Source organism: Mesocricetus auratus, unplaced genomic scaffold, assembly GCF_017639785.1.
Source record: "Mesocricetus auratus isolate SY011 unplaced genomic scaffold, BCM_Maur_2.0 Super-Scaffold_100004, whole genome shotgun sequence".
Taxonomy (NCBI): domain Eukaryota; kingdom Metazoa; phylum Chordata; class Mammalia; order Rodentia; family Cricetidae; genus Mesocricetus; species Mesocricetus auratus.
In genome coordinates this window covers 104,447,543-104,466,487 of record NW_024429189.1, presented here as the reverse complement: position 1 = coordinate 104,466,487, position 18,945 = coordinate 104,447,543, and the positions used below count along the sequence as shown (strand labels likewise).

General features: G+C 36.4%; 1 pseudogene; it reads right to left on the bottom strand.

The window, feature by feature from the left end:
• Positions 1–14,794: 14,794 nt before the first annotated feature.
• LOC101831737 lies at positions 14,795–15,363 on the bottom strand (annotated as a pseudogene).
• Between the last annotated feature and the right edge of the window lie 3,582 nt (positions 15,364–18,945).

The window sequence follows — 18,945 nt, the reverse complement described above, 5'->3', positions numbered from 1 at the left end:
CATGCACATAGAATGCCTTAACCCAGGCTTCGGGGCACAGTCGTCATTAGGGACATATACAGAAAGCATCTCAAAATAGTAATTTCTGAACATTTACTTTTTATCATTTCCTTTGTGTTGTGACCTTTTACCTTCTCAGTTAGAGTCATGCATATTGCCTTGGGATAAGTAGATCATTAGAGAGAAAATGAAAAGAAGAAACAGCCAATACCCAGCTTTCTGACTTCCAAAACAGTTTTTTGAGAGTCAAAGAAGTGGCTTGTGTGTGTGTGAGAGAGAGAGAGAGCAGTGAATAAACCATAATCACAGAATTAGAAAGAGAACAGAGCATTTTAAGGTCAAAATGGCATCTCTACTTTAACCACGTAGTGAGCAAGAAAAAAATCAAATGACATGTTTGGAATCAAAGGACAATCATTTCTCCAGACAAGAAACAAGAGAGAAAAACACAATGGTCAACAGACCAGAAGGTGAGAATTTTTTTCTCGAAAGGGGGGTAGGATATAGCTTCAAGGTTTTTATCACTTCAGGTGAAAAGAACAGGGTCTAGCACATGTAATGTGTTGTCTTTTTGCCAGCCACTTGGGCCCTGCCGCAGTTAGCGACTTGGGTCCTGCTGTTATCTCAGGCCCGAAATTACATACAGGACACTACATTAATCATAAGCTGTTGGCTGTTTGTTTTGTTTCTTACTTGCTAGCTCTGACTTAAGTATTTAACCCATAATTGTTAATCTAAGTATTTCAATGTGGTCTACTCTTACCAGAGGAAAGGTCCAGGCATGTTACTTCTCCCGTGTCCTATACCATGACTGACTATGTCTCTGTTTTCAGAATCTGCCTCAACTCCTAATCCTACCTATCTTATTTCCTTATTGGCCAACAGGGCTTGATTAACATATACACAGAAGGACTTTCCCCATCAAGCACATGGTGTTCTAGGGGGCTTCTATAGAATGTAAAGGAAATTCATCTGTCATTCTCTTCTTAGAGATAGCATTCTCAGTGGGTGGAAACTTGAGAAAGTACATATGTAGACAAATGGACACATGTGTGATAGGGGAAGTCCTTGTGTATATGCTTGTCTTCTTGGTTAATAGAGAAGCTAGATAAGTAGGAATAGGAGTCGAGGAGGAGTCAGGGAAATGTAGTCAAGGGTAGAGAGTCACCATGTAATCCCTGGAAGAGAGGAGAGAGGACACATGAGGCTGACATCCTCGGTATGATAAGACAATATATATATATTAGTAGTATAATTAGTAGTTATGGTTTAATACATAAGATAGAACTAGCCAATAAGAAGCCCTGGATATTGGCCAACAGCATTGTAACAAATAGAGTCTCCATGTGTTATTTTGGGGGCTAAAGTGGCAACGGGACCCAGGCAGGAATCCCATAGCACATGTGAATGTTCTGCTGACCTTAGTATAGAGGCTCCATGTGAGAGAACTACTTCTAGATTAAGTGTACTTACCTAGGGAAGCCAAAAACAAACAGGCAGACAATGGACTTTATTGCAAGGTAATTTCCTCAAAAAATAAACAGGAAATCTTACCAAATAACTTTAAAATGGGAAGAATGACAGCAATTAAATGCTGTCATTTACAATCAAATGTGAGGTAACAGACACAAGTCCCACCAGACTCAGCAGATATAAATGGTCTACACTTGTCTACTAAAATACAGAAAATCACAACCAACTAATATGTAGACTGGAACCCAGTCCCAAAGGATACATCTCTACCACAGCCCGGCACTTAAGGCTCAGAGAATATTGTTGAAGAACAGGTGAAAAGACTGTAAGAGCCAGCAATTCAGGGTGTTTGTTGTAAGACTAGAAATTTCAGAATATACATTCATAAAGGTTTGCCAACATGATGGGTCAAATATGAGCTAATTAAGGACAACACCAATGAGTCTGCTGAAGTTGATAGGGAAAAACCCAAGAGGCTTCAATTCTACACAAATAAGGGGAAGAGTTTAACACCAATTGTTTATCTATTAAAAAATAGTAAGCTCTGAAAGCATACCATATGATAATTTTTTACAGACAGAACAGGTTTTATTTAGGAATATATATGTATATACATGTACATACATATATATACATATATATATATGTAAAGAATTAATGAAAAAAGATGACATGGAGTTAAAAGAGGGCAAGGACAGGTATATGGGAGAATTTAGAGGCAGGAAAGGTGAGAGAGAGAGAAATGTAATTATATTATAATTTCAAACTTTAAAAAAAATGAGATTGAAATGGGCTTCTTTCATATACTGAAAATAGCTCCAAAACCAACTAACCAAACAAGTAAATAAAAAATACCACACATCACATAAAAAGATTAAAATAAAGACATGAAAATCCAGATAAATACAAAATTAAAACTGATATCAAGCAAATACACAGTAAAATAAATTTTAAGTAAGCATTATTAGAATAAAAATAGACACTATGTGATTATGGAAAAACATGAATGGCAAAGAACATTATGTCAGTAATGAAGTTGTGAACATTCAATTACACAGATATAAATCTTTTTTACTTCTTTTAATTTGGAAATAATCTTGTTTTACATATCTCAGTTCCCTCTCCCTCTCCAATCCTCCCATGTCCTCCAATGATGCCCCACATCCCATTCCCCATCCACTGCCCAGGGAGGTTGAATCTTTCCATGGGGGATCATCAAAGGCTGTCACATCATTTGGAGGAGGGCCTAGGCCCCCTTCTGTATCTGGACTGAGAGAGTATCCCTCCATGGAGAATGGACTCCCAAAGTCCATTTGTGCACTTGGAATCTGAAATGGCTGAAAGACACTTAAGAAATTGCTCAACATCCTTAGCCACCAGGGAAATGCAAATCAAAACAACTCTGAGATACTATCTTACACCTGCCAAAATGACTAAAATCAAAAACACCAATGACAATTTATGTTGGAGAGGATTTGGAGGAAGGGGAACACTCCTCCATTCCTGGTGGGAGTACAAACTTGTGAAGCCACTTTGGAAATCAGTATGGTGGTTTCTTAGGAAAATGGGATTCAATCTAACTCAAGATCCAGCAATTCCACTCTTCTCCATATACCCAAACAATGCGCATTCGTACAAGGATATCTCTTCAACTATGGTCATAGCAGCATTGTTTGTAATATCCAGAACCTGGAAGCAACTTAGATGCCCTACAGATATAACTCTAATAAGAGTCTGAAGAAATAAAGGAATTATTAGGAAGTCTGAAAATACTGAAGATTTTAACAAAACCTTTACAAACAAGTGAATTTTACCCTGAATGAAATGATAGACTCTAGATAACCCTATGCGGAAGGAATTGGCAATAGGGTGGGAGGATGGGGGGGATGGTGGGGGAGTGCGGGAGGAGGGGAGGAAGAGGGAACTGGAATTGACATGTAAAACAAGCTATTTAAAATAAAAAATGTTAAAAAACAACAATAACTAAATGATTGAAATAATAACCCAAAACAATAATTGTTACATTTAACTCAGTTTTGGTACTGTCATTTCTGATATACTTATTTGTTCTGCTTTTGTTTTAACCTATATATAATATTTAGAGATAAAGCATAGGCAAAGACTTTACTCCAGGAGAAGCCAAGTAAGAAGCATGTTTCTTGGATTGGTGGGTGAGGTGTAGAATGAGGAATGGGTCTAGAGCAGGCTGGGTAACAATTTTGGCCCTAAGGAACCATGTGAAATGTAAGAAATCAGCAGAGAACCACACCCTTATTGGAGTCCAGCACTAAAAAAATGTATATATGAATAAAAGAAGGCCAGTTATCATCTGTGTTCTCATGTGTACTTCTGGGGGTGGAGGCAGAACAATGCTCATCTCCATATTGGAACTACTGCTGGATGTGAGTTCACCAGTTAAGGAAATACTAGCAGTAGATTCCACTTATGCTGTGGGACTTTGCCTGGCTTATTCTGAGCTGGATGAAATGTAAAATCACCTCCAATGTTAATACTGTATTACATTTGCAGTACAGTGAAGTTCTTATTTTCCAGAAGTACCATGCTGGTGTAGAGGTCAAATCCCAGAAGTTAAGAGGTGCAATTGCCCTTATTATAAAGAAGATGGGGATAATAGTCTATGTTCAGGATGCTAGTACTTGGTGGAAATAGTTTTTTTTTCTAAAACTGAAGTTAAAAAAGAATGGAGAAAACATGGGCTTTCTTTTTCTTTTTTGGCAGAAAAACACAGCCTTTATACACAAATCTGTAAAGGGAAACCATCCATCTAAATATCTTATAAATGCTTTAAAGAATATGGGAGGGCTGCGTAGATCCCATACCAATAATAAGCCATCTTACATAGGGGCATGAGTAGCTTCTGAGTTTGATACTCACAAGAAGTCCAAGATGGATCCTCAGTTGATATGGATGCATGTTGTTATATATTGTCTGTGTTGGATGTGTTGCGAAGTATGCACATGAGGGTATGGGTGTAGGTTACTGCTTTGAGATATGCTCTTTCATTATACCAGAAGGTCCAGATTTCACCCCTAGGCAAGGCTGGTTAAGACAACTAGGAGTAAATACAGATTTTGAAATGTTTAATGAGAGAAAATTAGTTTATTTATATAAATGAGATGGTAACATGGCAAAACACTAAGTTCAAGAAAGAATTACCTTTGTTGTGCTTCTGAAGAGCACCGAATTATGGGAGAAGAGGGTGTGAACTTTCCGCACTGATGATAGCATTCCCAGGGTTACTAGGATCTTCTCTGCAACAGTTTACACACAGGAAAGAAGGTGAAGTGTGTTCTTAATGATGCTAGCCTCAAAATTCCTATTCCAAATATTTAGATGTTTCTCAGGATGGTTCTGATATGGAAATTTAATCTGAGTAATCAATTGCCAGACTAATTTATTTCTGCTTTCATGTAACTTTAGATTTTAGTGTTATGCCTCTAGAGAGCTTGATAGTCTCCTGTTTCCTTGCATTTAAGGTACTTATTTTATGTGTTAAATATCTTATATCTAATCTTATTTGCAAAGTAAAGCACTTATCTCTGGCTATTCTCATATTTAGTCTGATTTCATATCAATTGCATATGGCTTGCTGATTTTGCTTTCTCTCACTTATTTTATCCACAGTTCCACTGTGGCTATAGAATTACATTGTATTCTCTTTAATTAACTTCATCTTGGTTTATTTCTCTCTGAATTTTGGCAGAGTACTGGAAGTTTTTCGTGAGGACTCATGCACTCCTTTATGTATGAGCTGCTCTCTCCTCTACAGGAATGCCTCAGTCCACATAGAGCAACTGATCTCCAAATTCTTTCTCAATACTCTTTGTCTTCCCACCTGCATCCAGGGTGAGTATACCAGACTTCCCAAGGGAGACCTTACCCCTTCTGAGAAGTGGATGGGGGGAGGTAAAGAGAGAGAAGGGAAAGGAGGGGGAACTGGGGCTAGTACATAAAATGAAAACAATTAAATTAAAAATATCACATAAACAAATGAACAAATAAAAAGACTATTTATCTTTATGGTACAGCTATCACTCTTTAAAGGATGAGTTCAGCAATAGGGCTAAAGTCACTTTCAAATTTTAACAGCAATAGTTTCCAACTATAGTTTTGGATTCTCCTCAGAAATAGAAGGAGACAGAGCTCTGAAAACCATGCATCTTAGCAATAATTTCCCTTTTTATAGTCTACAATAATGTTTTATGATTTGCCTAAGCTCATGTATCAAGAGAAATTACTGCAGCCTCCTATGTGTCTGCTCACTCCAACCTGTATGTAGAGGATCAGGAAATATGTGAAGTATTTAAAACTGATGAAAGACAATTTTCTGCTTGAACAGCAGAAATTTGATTGCAAGTTGCATATAATGAATACCCACACGTGGCAGGATTGTAAAGGAAAGATAAAGGATTTAAAAAGCATTTGAGACTGTTCAGCTTTTGAAGTTTTTACAGAGTTAAGTCCTTGTCAAGCAGACTTAGCAAAAGGAGAGTGAATCTGTTGTCATCCACAGAAATAGTTTTCCCCTTTTGAGCAGGAGGCACTATATTTTGATCCTTAAGATTTTAAGAATAAAATAAACAACATTCTTATGTGTATAGCCAATGTCCAAAGAATTTTAGAGAAAAGGATTCTGATAGTGGGAAAGTGTCATAGAATGATCAAAACAAGATTAATATCATCATAATCTAATACTGGAAGCAGAGGGATGTATTTGTTAAATTCAGGATGCTCACTGAACTTAGAAAAAACGTTGTAAATATGAAACTTAGGATTATCTCATGCTAAAGATTCATGTATTTTTGTAGACTATGAAAATAAACAAAAGATTGCTTTTGCATTTAACAGTTTATAAACAGCAAGCAGTGACAAGAATTCTACTCATTGAAATTTGCATGGCACAATTTCTTAGAACATAATGGTATCAAATGCTTAGCACAAAGAAGACGAAAGGCTGGGAATTAAAGAGCTAACATTTGCTTGTAAGGAAAAACAATAAAAATAGAAATCAAGTAAAATTAATTGAAACTAAAACAGTGGAAAGGAGTAAGTAACTATGAGGATGAATTGTTTAAAATGAGATGATTGTACCATAGGTCCAACAGTAATCCTACCTAATATTTTGTTTAACAGATAACTAAGGCATGAAAAACTTTCATTTGTAAAGACCCAGGGTATAAAATTATATTGATGATTGTAAAGAAACATGTTCCTGCATTAGAAAATGAGTGAGACTGACAATGAAGCAATTTTTCAAGGAATGTGATTGCTTCCAGAGTTTTCCAGTTATTTTTATTTAAAAGAAAGTTACAGAATTTTATATTTGATTTTTGAGGCACTTCCAGCATGCTTTCCACAGTGGCTGTACTAGTTAACACTTTGACCAGCATTTGTTGTCATTTATATTCCTGATTCTGACTGGGATGAGATGGAATCTTAAAGTGTTTTAATCTACATTTTCTTAAATTTTAAGGATATTGAATGCTTCTATGGTGTTTAATATTAATTTGTGTTTCTTTTGTTTTGGTTTGGTTTTTTGAGACAGGGTTTCTCTGTGGCTTTGGAGACTGTTCTGGAACTAGCTCATATAGACCAGGCTGGTCTTGAACTCGCAGAGATCTGCCTGCCTCTGCCCCTCGAGTGCTGGGATTAAAAGAGTGTGCCACCACCACAATGCATCATTTGTGTATCTTATTTTGGGAACTTTGTGTTCAGTTTTCATAGCCAAGTTTTAATTAGGTTGTTAATTTTCTTGCTGTTTAGTTTTATAAGTTCTTTGTATATTCTAGATGTATAGATGTGTGTAGTTGGTAAAGATTTTCACTGCAGGAAAACTATTTAGAAGTTTTTTACCTGTGCCCAAATGTTGGGACACACTTGCTACTTTATACTCCAGCAGTTTCTGGTCTTATGTTAAGTACTTGATCTACTTGTTGAGTTTTATGCAGCTAAGAAATAAGTGTTAAGTTTCAATATTTGGTGGGTTGAAACCTAGGTTGCCCAGATCTTGAAGTTGATTTAGAGATATGAGGTGGGTAGGGCTGGAGGAGGTAGGAGGGAGGTGATGGTGGACACATATGATTAACAAACATTTTATAGATGAATGAAAATTTCAAAACAGGAAAGCATTACAAAAAAGGAAGTTTAATAGACGTTCAAGGAATAGACAATTCTAAACTGAGGAATTTTTTTAGAGTCTAGATGAATAGAAACTCATGAATTACTACTTTGTGGGGGTTCACACCTTTAATCACAACACTAGGAGGGATTAAAGGAGGCAGATACAGGTGATGCTCTGTGAGGTTGAAGCCAGCATGGTCTACATGCAATTTTAGACCAACCAAGTCTATATAATGAGACACTGCCTAAAAATCTATGTGGAAGCATGTTATAAAGCTAATAGCAAACATAGTACAAAATATATCTTGACTACGTTGCACTTATTGCTTGTCAATAAGACAATTATTCATCAAAACAGATGGAAAAAGAAAAAACAAAGAACTCCATGATCATCATAACAGATAAAATACATGAATTTCATTGATTTATGACAAGATCAAATTATGACAAGAATTTTTCACCTGAATATATGTAAAACAAAAAGACTTCTAATGGCTGGGGAATAGATAACTTGAAATTACTTTGGAAAACAAATTAGCATTATTCAAGAATGTGTGCACCCTGGTACAGGTCTATTCTGTTCATAGATGTGTATGGCTTACCTGTAACTGCACAGGTCTGTTCTGTTCATAGATGTGTATGGCTTACCTGGAACTGCACAGGACTGTTCTGTTCATAGATGTGTATAGTTTACCTGTAACTGCACAGACCTATTCTGTTCATAAATGTACATAGTTTACTGCAAACACACATGACTATTCTGTTCATAGATGCATATAGTTTACTGTAACTGTATAGACCTATTCTGTTCATAGATGTGTATAGTTTACTGTAATTGCACAGACCTATTCTGTTCATAGATGTGTACTTTCATCTGTGCATCTGGTCACATTGAGAAAAATATGCTCAGAGTAGCATAGATTGATTTTACAATTTCTATAATTAAGCAGTATTGGGTTTCTATTGCCTGACAGATGTTCACTGAATACACTACTGATCACACTTTACTAACTCACATGGTTTTGTAGGTATGAAATCTGAGTTGAGTCCACCTGGATTCTCTGCTCTTAGCCACATGAGGCTGAAGCCAAGGGCTTTTTCAGGCTGTTTTTGTTCCTTTATGCTCCTTGTTAGTTGAAAGAAGTCGGTTTCCCACAGTTGTGGGTCTGAAGTCCTCATTCCTTTGATGACTATTTTTAAAATTAATTCTTTGAGGATTCAGTACAATGTGTTTTTATCAGTTCATTCCTCACAGAGCCTTCTTCCCATAAGTGCCTCACTTCCCATTTCCCATGCCTGAGCTACCCAAATGTGTGTCCTTATTAAAAACAAAACAAAAAAAACCTGTCAAGCCAAATTTGTGCTGCCCATATATTTCTGGGTATGTGACCTTCCAACACAGTATGGCCACATTACCGGGGGCTATTCTTAAACCAGTTCCCCTTCTCAAAGAAGCTATCCGTTGCCAATAGCTCCTTGGCTAAGAATGGAACTTCATTGCCAACTCCCTTTTAATGTTGAAAGTTAGTCATTAAGAGCCAATTTACTATTATATCCATTTATCATAACAATAGTAATAGGAGAACTGAGGACCACTCTCTCCTCCTTGGAGGTCTTTAGCAGTCCCTTGACACATGACTGAGGCAGAGTTTTGATTCTGTCTGACTTGTTTTCCTTTCTCAGGTACACATGCCTGGCCATGCCTGATAATCTACAAATGTGAAGTCAAACTCACAAGCTTTAATTCTGTGGTGTCTCTATCATGGCTCCTCTGTCACTGTTAACTTGAGTAGATAGAGACAAGGTATATGCATAAGGTTGGAATTCTGGGGAGCCCCCCTACCTATCTCCTCCATATTCCATCAGCTGAATAAATCCTTATATTTTAGTAACATATAACTGAATAGTTTATAGCCAAAATAAAATTGAGTTATTCATGTTTAGATAAATTTGAAGGTGTCCTTTTACCCTTCAGAAAGTTTTTTTCAAGTTTCTTTTTAATATTGTATTTTAATTACAACTCTCTCTTCTCCCTTCCAAACTTTCCCACATACTCCTTCCTACTCTCCTTCAATTTCATGGCTTATTTTTCCTCAATTGTAATTGGATGTGTACATACATACATACGTACATACAAACATACAGCCAAATATCTGGTTAAATCCATATTATATTACTTATATGTATGTATATAGGGCTGGACAACCAATTGTGCATTTCTCTTGGGAGTTTTACCTCTCCTACTCCCAGAGTTATTCAGAGTTATTCTGTTACCTGTAGTTCTTTGTGTAGGGTTGAGGCCTCATGATCTTTTCCTAATTCAGTTTGGCATGTTTGTTGGTATCCTGCTTGTTCATCTCATATGGGTGGTCTTGTTGATGAAACTTTGCCAGTGTAGTGTAGTTTTTGATGCTAGTAGAAGACAGAGTTCACAGTAAGGTCACTGATCCTCTAGCTATTACATTCTTTCTGTTGCCTCTTCCACAGTGTTCCCAGAGCCTTAGGTCCAGTAGTGTTGTGTAGATGCATCCTATGGGACTGGACTCCAACACTATGTATCCTGATTTGTTGTAGTTTTCTGTTGATGTCTTTCAACCAATTTGTACATAAGCATATTTTGGAAACTTTCACACACACCCTCCCTTCTTATTCACACTGAAACTCTTCTTTTTCTCAACAAACCCTTTCCTATACTAATCATTTTGTGTTGTTACTGTTTTATTTTTCCATGATCCATTGATTTTAAACAAGGTTGTTTCTATGTGCATGGGTGAGGTGGTCATTTGCTGGAGCTCAGCATATTAGAGACTGATACACTGCTGAAGAAAATAACTCCTCTCCAGCAACCATTAACTGCCAATAGACCTTCAGAGAAGGATAGGGTTTTTTAAGACCTTCCCCTATCCACGACAGAGTGGGCCCAAATTAAATTAATAAAAGAATATTACATATGGTTGTTCAGGTATAAATGTCAAATACTGTACAAATTTTATGCAATTTATACCTATGCCATACACAGGTGGCAGAATTCTCAGTATAATGAAAATGAATACTTTGCACTTAGAATGTGTATCTTGTATGGACAAAAGCTTATGCGATGAGAATGAGACAGAAGAAGGTTTCAACTCTTGTTCTGTTTTAAGTGGGTTTAGAGTACAACATATGTATATTTAAACACTATATGAATACATGCTGTATATTTTTGTATAATACATTTCATATTAAATATTTTAAGATAGACTTAAATATGGTGAAAAGAAAAAATTCCATTGGCAAAGACCAAAAATAAAATAATGAGAAGTACATATGCCCAACCTAAAAAAAAACATGTGATGAATAACCCAAATAATAACTTGAATGAATGAAAGGGATGCCTTTTTCAGCATCAGATCCAGTATCATGAAAATGTCAAAGATATAGTGTAAAATGTCAAATTTGTCAGAGTCCTCTGCTAACTTTATAATGTATGTGGTGACTTTCAACTTGATACAAACAGAGCAGTCGTAAGTTCTTTCATTATTTCCATGAAATATCTTTCATTTTTAAATCTTCTTTTGAAAAGTGAAACAGACTCCAGTAGTTGGATAGCATCTCATTGTCTACCTTGGAGTAAATACATAGTTGATGGATGGGGTCTGTACTCCTCTGGTCCTGCATTAAAGTCTATATCACATCATTCAGTCCTATTGCAACCCATGCGTTTAAAGAATGTGACCAGAAATGAGGCCTTAGCTTTCCCTCTAATTTCTCAAATAATGCATGTGAATATAACATCTTTACAACTTTATTTCCTAATTAAGAAAGTTTCATATTTGGAAAAGGTTTTAAGTGACAGTGTTTGTCAAGCTGTTTGTTTACTGATCTCTCTGGATGCACTGTTACACAAAACTGTCTTAATTGAGGTTAATTGGGACGTAATTAAACTCACTGCTGATGGAAAAGATCCCATGGGTGGTAACACAGTGAGGATCCTTAATGTTCATACTTTTGAACTAAGTCTTGGCAAAGCAACCATATTTCAAAACATGCTTTGTTTAAAACACAGGCTATGTATGCCTCTGTTCTTACCTGTTTAGAAGAGTTAATATTATTCATGTACTTGGATCTCTTGTAGACTCTGAATAAAGCAATTCATTTAAAATAAGTATATATATATATGTATATATATATTTAAATTTACATCATCATGTTTTGGTATATATAAACAATTAAACTCAGCCAAACCAATTAGCATATCCATCATCTTAATATGGTTTTTTAAAATTTTTCTTGTAAAGAATGATTTATAATTTTGCGAATCTTGTGAAGAGTTCCAGAAACTAGGTGTGATACTGCACAGCCGTAATCCCAGCACCTAAGAGGTGGAAACAAGATAATCAAAAGTTTCAGGACAGTCTCAATTACAAAGCAAACTCAAGGTTAGTGTAGCAGACATAAGACCACTTCTCAAAAATCAAAACAAAAAAGAAAAAAGAGGCGTTGTCCTATTTTCTCTAAAAGATACATTGATTTATATTCCTACCAACAACATAAAGGTGTTCCATTTTTTATACCCTCACCGATAAGGTCAATAATTGCTCATCTCCTTTCCAATGTCCCCATCTTCATCCCTTTTAGTCATCATTCAGACCTCTGAGGTATGAAGTGCTATCTAGCTATGGTTTTAACTTTATTTTTATCAACTGGTGATGGATGGTCAACATCTTCTCATCTATCTATTCAATATTTTTATATACCCTTCAAAGAAATTTCTAAATCACTTCCTTTGATAATCTTAATAGAAAATTTGACAGTTATGTTGCTATTAAGTTGAACTGTATATAAAGTCATTGTCAAAACCAACTTCATACAACATGCCTTATGTTTGCTTATTCATATATTTTTATTTAATTTTTCATGAAATATTTTGATCATGTTCTTTCTCTTCTCTCAACTCTTCTAGATCCTCCCTATCTCCCTATCTCCATATGTTCCTATTCACCCAAATTCATGTGCTCTCTCTCTGAAAGAAAAACAAACTAAAACAAAGCATCTCCACCACCAACAAAAATACATAATTAAATAAAAAACAGAAAGAATCTCATATGATGTTCAGCTCAAATTTAGTTCTTTAATTCATTTTGTGTTGTCTTTGCACTGGTGACACAATTTTCAATTTCATTCTTCACTGTCTCTAGTTTCCTCATCACCATTTCTTGGGGATACTACCAGTTCTTCATAGTGCTTCCTTGTGTTCTGTTAAAAACTTGACTTGTTGATTGCATGTATTCTTTTTATATGTCTGTTATAAAATGACTGAAATGTTTTGAATATTACTTTGTAATATAACTTGAAGGCATATGCTGCTCTAAGCTTTGTTTTATTTCTCAGAATTGCTTTGGCTATTGCTTTGTGGTCTATTTAAGTACCACATACATTTTAGAACTTTTTTTCTCTGAAAAGCTCCAGTAGAACTTTTATAAGTACTGAATCTATATACTGTTGGATAGTATAGATGTTTTATCAATACTACTTCTAACCATATATAATTTAAATGCATCTATTCATTTATGTATTTTTTATGTTTTAAAGATTTGTGTATTTTATTTTATGTCTAAGAGTTTTGCCTACATGTATTTCTGTGCCTACACACCTTTCTAGTTCTGGAGTGTCAGATCCCCTGGAACCAGGTTGTAAGGCAGCCGGGATTATGAAAACTGAACATGAACCCTCTGCAAGAACAGCAAGTGCTCTTAACTACTGATTTAATTCATCTCTCAGGTCCTATTTTTCTCTTTAACATCTTTTATCCATGTTTTAAAGTTTTCATTGTTCTGCTTACTTAAACAGATTTATTCATGAGTATTCTATTGTGTTTGATGCTATTGCAGATGTGATCAAAGCAACTGAGATTCCATTCTCACAGCAGCACAAGAACAAAACTAACCGACCCAAAACCCTCCACACATGCATAGAAACAAAACATACAGACACAATGAAATCAAGGAATCCTACTTTCTAACCTTTCTTCTTTTTTTCAGTTACAAACGTGTTTCATTCTTTATTTAGATGTTGAAGCTCTTGCACTGAGTTTTTACAAGCTGGTGAACACGGACAAATTATTTCTCCCACGGAACTATAACCACACATTCCCAGACAGTATAAATATATCCTGAACTAAACATTAATACACATCACCATTTTATTGATTGCATAATAAAACAAATGATCAAGTATGCAGTTATTAAGCTACATAGATGAAAGGGCATATAAAATATGTCTGCTGTTCATTAGCAGATCCCTCGTCTTCTTTTTCGCAAGAGAGGAAGGGAAGAGAAGGGGAAAACCATAACTCAAGCAAGTTAGAAAACAATTTCTGGTGGGTATGAAAAAAACAAGAATTTCAGAAATTTTGATTGAGGATTGGTTAGCTACAACAATGTATCTATACCTTTTAAAAATGTTTACTAAATTAAAGAGCATCTTCTGCACAAGACAAAGGCAGCATCTTACTAAAAATATTTAATAGCTTCCTCCAATTCTTTTATCAGGCCCACCCTATTAAGCTGCACATCTGAGTGCAAACATTAAATTAGCTATCGCGACATTATTGAAGATACATGCTTCTGTAACAAAGTCGATTTTCAAATGGAGGTTTCCAATAACAGCACAAAATAATATAAAGACATCAAATAATCAGCCCAAGACTTTGTAAGAGAAAATATTGATGGCTAAGCAAGCCTGGTTTATTCTGGTATGAGTGTGGGAGATGTAAACAGAGTGAGCAGGCAGATAACAAGAAAAGACCAGCAGTGTTTGAAATGATTGAAGAAATAAACCTTGAAAGGTCTAGAGTATTCTTAGTTTCTGGAATTTTGGTTCTGTATGATGCTAAAAAAATACATGTATTGTGCTGGGTATTTTGGCACCTAATCTTCCTAAATTCCTTATATGCTAATAATACTCTGGCACTGGAGTAAATTTAAGGGCACAACTCAATACTGTATTTTCGGAAAGGTCAATTGGTACAAATGATAAGCACATTTTAAATGCTGACCTGCAAAGATCTTTTGATAAGTGTCCAAACAGGTTGAACATAACTCAAATAGAAAGGTTGCAATTCTGTCAAGCATGTGGCCTGTTTTCAATATTACTGTAGAAACTTTGGTAGACTTATTCAATAACTCAACATGTTGGCTAATTATGTATGACAAATAAATTCCATCTGAAGTTTCACTCCCAAGGTGATGACAGCAGGCACCCCAGTTTCATTAAATACAGCAATTATTTCTATGACCATCTTTGGATGATACTTCTTCAGATACAAAAGTTTCTTTCTATTAAAAGCTCCATGTTGCTTTTGTCATACAAAATGTATTGCATCTTCATATTTCATTCCATCTTCAATTAATACTAGGGAAGCAAGCACTGGAGCTCTGCCAAGGCCTGCAACACAATTGACAACAATATACCATGCAGGTACTTCATGAAATCTAATCTTTATAAGACTTAACCAGTCATCTACAATCTGGTTGGATGGTGGTGAACCATCATCAAAAGGTCAATCAAGAATACGAAAACCATCTTTCTACACAAGAGTAGTGTTGTAAGTTGCTTTACATACTCTTACTATTGTGGTAACTCCGTACTTCTTAAGTTCTCTATAAATTTGTTTAAGGTTGCATTGGTTGGATTGTGTGTAATAAGGAATCTCATGTTCATGTTCTTGTATGTGATGTCCACAGGATCAGGATAGTTCAGTCTAGTCATGTTTATTTTTTAAAGAAACACCAAATAGGGTCATGAAAGAATTAAAAAGTTGAATGCAGAAATGATGCAAAAATAAAATAAAAACAACACAAACAAAAAACCCACCTGACTCCTACTTCAATATTCAATATATTCACCTTGAAATTCTCTGTGATTTGAGTATGAAATTGGGAGAAATGGACAATGAAATGAACCTACTGACAAGAAGCAATGATTCCTCAGTAATACTTACAAAAGAAGCACACTGAGGTTTATCCCATCTGGGTCTGAGCTCTTGTATAATGCTCTGAAGACTTCAATTTAACAGGCCTGTATCCAGGTTATCCACTCTTATGGGGGCTTCTTGGTGGAGTAGTAATGAATTTTGGCAGTTCACTTGTCTGCATAGAGATTGTTCTGTGCCTGGCAGTAATCTCCACTGCTCTTCAGAAACTCCATAACTGTGTGATCATGAACACCACAGAACTGAGGAATGTGCATACTCATTGAAGATTGTGGCCTAATCTTACAGCCAGTTCTGAGGCAGGACAGGCAGTGATGCAGGTGGCCAGGGCACCAGATGAACATGCAGAGAACTGCCCAAGGAGTGTCCCTGAGCTGGCCACAGCCCAGAGCCAATGAACACTCCTAATCTTTCCTCTTTTCTTTGAAAAAAAAAACAAAACAAAAAACAAAACAGAAGTGGGGTGGGTAGGAAGACAGGGATGCAGGAATAGAGAAAAGAAGGGTTCTTTTTTTAATATATAGATACAAGCATGATGTTTAAAATCACTTTTAAAATTTTAGAACAATCTTTTCTCATTTTTCATACCAATCCCAGTTCCCACTCCCTCACCCTCTCCTGCTTCCCCCAACTTTTTCCCATACCGCCCCCCCCATCCACTCCTCAGAGAGGGTCAGGCTATCCATGGAGAGTCAAAGAAGTAGCACAGCACTTTGAGGCATGACCAAGACCTTCCCCTCTATATCTAGGTTAGGCAAGGTATTCCTCCAAAGAGAACTGGCTCCAAACTGCCACTCAATTCAAGCACTAGGGATAAATCCTGGTCCCACTGCCAGTTCATTTTTATTAGTCAACTCTATAGGAGGATTGACTAGAATGGTAGCAGCTTGACTCTGCATCTGTCTGTGTAGCACTATGAAGCATGACAGCGTGAAGTGAGAATACTGCTCATACCACACCCTTTTACAGACATCATAAAAACACCTAAGGCCTAATTTAGAAGTTACAGACTATAGGTCTTCCATGGGAGTAGAGTGAAACTACATTTAAAGAACTTCTGCTTTTTAAATTTCCAACATATTTTGACTAATATTTTGGAAGATGCAATATAACTGACTGACATGTTAAAAATTAAGAAAAATATTATTTCTTGGAGCTCCTGGCCTGGGGTCTACAGCCAGGGTGACTGGCCCCCAGATGACCAAGCAACCAGGAGCCTGAAGAAAGAGCCGATCTACTGCCCACACTCAGGGCAGAGGGCAGACATGAGCTCCAGCCCCCATCTTAGATCCGACTTCCTCCCACTTGCCCTCTTTAGGATCTCCTGGCAGCCAGGTCAACTCCCCCCAGATGACCAAGCAACCAGGAGCCTGCAGAGAGAGTTCAGGGCAGAAAGAAGAGGGCAGAGGTGAGCTCCGAATCCCCATCTTGGACAGGAATTCCTCTCACTCTCCCTCTCTTGGATCTCTGGCAACTAGCCGCCCCAACAACTAAGTGACCAGGAGCCTGCAGAGAGAGCCTTTCTACTCCAGCCCACACTCAGGGCAGAGGACAGAGGACAGAGAGCAGAGGACAGAGAGTATTGGATTTGCTTGCACCCACCAAAAAGGAACCCTGGCCGCCTACCAACCAGGAGTGGAAGAGGCTCTTTCTGTACCCACTGGAAGAAGTGATGAGAAAGAGACAATATAAGAACACACTCTGCAACAGAAAAACAAATATGGCACCACCAGAGCCTAGAGATTCTATACCAGCAAGACCTGAACACCCCAATGCAGATGAAGAAGAAGGGAATGACCTTAAAAACACTTCATGAAAATGATAGAGGCACTCAAAGAGGACATGAGAAAATCCCTTAAAGAAATGGAAGAAAAAACAAACCAAAAAATGCAAGAAATGGGAGAAAAATACAAACTAAAGAACCCAGCAAATGCAAGAAAGAGAGGAAAACACAAAGCAAAAATTTCAAGAAAAAATTCAAACAGTGCAAAGGTTGAAAGCTGAAATGGAGACAATAATATAACAGTCTGAAGGAATGCTGGAAATAAAAAAAAACTGGGGAAATGGTCAGGTACTACAGATGCAAGAATAATCAACAGGATACAAGAGATGGAAGAGAGAATCTCATGAATTGAAGAAATACAAGGAGAAATAGATTCATCAACCAAAGAAAATCTTAAATCCAATATATCCCTAACACAAAATATCCAGGAAATATGGGACACTGTGAAAAGACTAAACCTAGGAATAATATGTATAGAAAAAGGTGGAAAAAACCCATATATCAAAGGGGCAGAAACATATTCAACAAAATCATAGAAGAAAACATTCTCAACCTAAAGAAAGGCATGCCAATGAAAGTAAAAGAAACTTACAGAATACTTAATAGAGTGGACCACAAAAAAGTCCCCATACCACATAATAATCAAGAGCCCAAGTATACAGAATAAAGAAAGAATATTTAGAACAGCTAAGGAAAAATGTCAAATAACATAAAGACAAACCTAACAGAATTACACCTGACTTCTTCATGGAAACCCTGAAAGCCAGAAGGTCCTGGATATATATTCTATCAACACTAAGAGATCACAGACACCAGCCTAGACTACTATACCCAGCAAAGATTTCAATCAACATAGATGGAGAAAACAAGATATTCCATGAAAAAAAACAGATTAAAACAATACATATTCACTAACCCAGCTGCACAGAAAGTTCTGGAAGGAAAACTCCAATCCAAGGAAGTTAACTACAACCAGAAATACATAGGCATTAGATAATCCCACTTTACCAACAGCCAAAAGAGAAAAGGGGGAGGAAATTCACATACAATTCCACCACCAACAACCATTCCAAAACAAACAAAAATGAGCAATCAATGGTCATTAACATACCTTAATATTAATGGTCTTAATTGACCATAAAAAGGCATAGGCTAACAGAATGGATTCAAAGACAGAATCCACTCTTCTGCTGCATTCAAGCAACACACCTCAACTTATAAGACAGATGTTACCTCAGAGTTAAGGGTTGGGGAAAGATTTTCCAATCAAGTAAACCCCAAAAAAGCAGGGATAGCAAACCCAATAGCTAACAGACTTGACTTTAAACTGAAATCAATCAAAAGAAATGAAGGAGGTCATTTCATACTCATCACAGGAGAAATCCATTAAGATGAAGTCTCAATTCTGAACTTCTATGCCCCAAACACAAAGATGTCCATGTTAGTAAAAAGCATTACTAAAACTCAAACCACACATAAAACCCCATACACTTGTAGTGTGAGACTTCAACGCCTCACTCTCACCACTAGACAGGAATACCAGACAGAAACATAAAAAAGAAACAAAGGAACTAAT